Genomic DNA, 2,511 nt, shown 5'->3' with positions numbered 1-2,511 from the left:
AGTGTAAATTCTGCAGATTACATCATTGTCCAGTATTGTACTGTCAGCAATTTATTATAAAAACGTTTTCATAATTGTAACATACATATTTACATACATAATTATTCAGGTGCATGTGTAATAACCTGAGGCTACAGCAGCACTTCTTCTTCATCATCGTCTTGTCTGATGCACTCAACCAAGCATTCTAACCCTATGGGATGTCCCCACTTTTCACAAAAACAAACCTGTGTGTGTGTGTGTGTGTGTACTAGACTTGAACAGTCTATAGTCTGATTGTGGGTCATTCTCAGGAAACGTTCTCAGTGCCACTTGTGCTTTGTGTGTCTTACTACTGATCAAATGAACAAATACAGACTTTACTCACATTATTTGTGAGATAAAAACGTTTATCATGTAATTCAAAATAACTTTTCAACTAAAACATTTTATTTTTAAACAAAATTAATATATATGTATTTCATCTGAATATATCTATTACAATACATATTTAAATTTAAATATAAATATTTAAAAATAATAATATTTAAAAGTATAGTATTTTTACTTTGTGTTTACTTTGAAAAAGTTTAATATAAGTCGGCAAGGGAAGGGCCTGTAACACAAACTGCTCAAAAGTTTGGATTTATTTGTTTGTTTGTTTTATTATTATTTTTCCCCAGAAATTAATACTTTAATTCAGTAGGGATGCATCAACTTGATCAAAAGTGAAATTAAAGTCAATTAGAATGTGACAATGTAATATAAATTTTTTTAAAAATTAGAAGTTTAAATTAAATAATTTCAGTCAGTATATCATGTTCATGTCCGTTTGTAATTTTTTTGTTAAGGTAAGGAGCTATGTAAAACTAAATGCCCTTCAGGGTATAATCAATTTTTATTTTACAATAATACCACGCTATCTGTACATTATACCTTACATAATGAAAAAAGCATAATAGGACCCCTTTAAAATAAAGTGAGACCATTTTCTGTTTGGTGCAGTGTAGTTTTATAAACCAGGAGCATTCTATTAATTGTTACTGATTATTAAATTAAAATTACTATAATAAATTTAATATAAGTCGGCAAGGGAAGGGCCTGTAACACAAACTGCTCAAAAGTTTGGATTTATTTGTTTTGTTTGTTTTATTATTATTTTTCCCCAGAAATTAATACTTTCATTCAGTAGGGATGCATCAACTTGATCAAAAGTGAAATTAAAGTCAATTAGAATGTGACAATGTAATATAAATTTAAAATTTTTTTTACAATAATACCACGCTATCTGTACATTATACCTTACATAATTGTGTGTGTTTATCCAGGGTTATAATACTAATGATTCTTCACCGAATTCTGTATCTAATTTAACCCCAGACTTTTATTATTAACACATGAATTTCTCAAACGTGCCATCAGTGCACACAGATATGGTGGGGTTCCCTGTGTGACATGTTTTCTGCTTCCTCTCCTTCCTCTATTCCTCCCTCCCCCTCCTTCTGTTTGCCTTCTTCCCTCTCATTACCTCACTGCCATGCTGAATCTGCCTGCATGGGAGGGGTGGTGATGTCAAATGCCCTGTTGCATTGTGGGTAGTGATCGAGGCTCCCCCTGCCATGTTGAGGAGATGGACTCTTCCAGTAGATGCTCTCTCACACAGGGAACCAGGGCCATCAGATAATGATACTGACATTTAAGATGTAGGGTATCTTCAGATTCAGATCTTCAGACCTTACTAATATAGCTCCAGCATGATGTGCAGTTATATTCATTAAATAAATCAGACGCTTACGATCTGAAAGCATCAGCTGCCACCTGCTGGGGAAAATGAGGCACTGCAACAGACCTCAAATGGAGCCAATACAATAGGAAAAGCATCATGATGAGATGTAGTTAAATCATATTCTGATTAAATTGACTTTATGTGTGGGGTCCTAATGTACTGTGTAAAAATAATAGTAATAATTTTAAATATAACATTTTGTCTTAATGTGTTTCTCTGGGCTAATCAAAAGCTAAAGGTTTGCGTATAGTAATGTTATTTGTGTTTGGGTTCAGTTTAACTCAAAAAGTACATTGTAGAAAAAAACGCAAGTGATGTGTATACAAAAAAAACTGTGGGGAAAAAAGTATTTTTTGCCTTTTTGTTTTTGTTTTATGAACAATAGAACATTTTAATGAAGGGACAAAAATAATATATATATATATATTCTAATCTTATAAAAAATAATTCATGTTAAATATTTATGTCAGGTTTTCATATTAAAATGATATATATGTGTGTGTGTGTGTGTGTGTGTGTATATATATGAAGAGAGTGCCATCTGAAATTTTCTTCTAAAATTAGCATTTTTATCAGGCTCCTATATTTATGTTAAGTTATTTCAACTGTAATTGCATAGAAAAGGGCCTATACATTGCCATTAGAGTAAAATTACTGAACCTAAACATAGGAGCCTGATAAAAATGCTCATTTTAGATGAAAATTTCAAACAGCACTTAGAGGCTTTTGCATCTGAACTCTTAATC

At 31.7% G+C, this 2,511-nt stretch overlaps 1 protein-coding gene across 2 annotated transcripts in view; it reads left to right on the top strand.

Annotated features, from left to right (window-relative positions):
* LOC107750355 (beta-synuclein-like) overlaps positions 1-2,511 on the top strand; it is a 15,702-nt gene that overhangs the window by 11,009 nt on the left and 2,182 nt on the right. The window lies entirely within an intron of this gene.

The sequence above is a fragment of the Sinocyclocheilus rhinocerous genome, unplaced genomic scaffold (assembly GCF_001515625.1).
Source record: "Sinocyclocheilus rhinocerous isolate Xijiao unplaced genomic scaffold, SAMN03320098_v1.1 scaffold1053, whole genome shotgun sequence".
In the NCBI taxonomy this organism is placed as follows: Eukaryota; Metazoa; Chordata; class Actinopteri; order Cypriniformes; family Cyprinidae; genus Sinocyclocheilus; species Sinocyclocheilus rhinocerous.
This window is presented reverse-complemented; position numbering and strand designations above follow the sequence as displayed.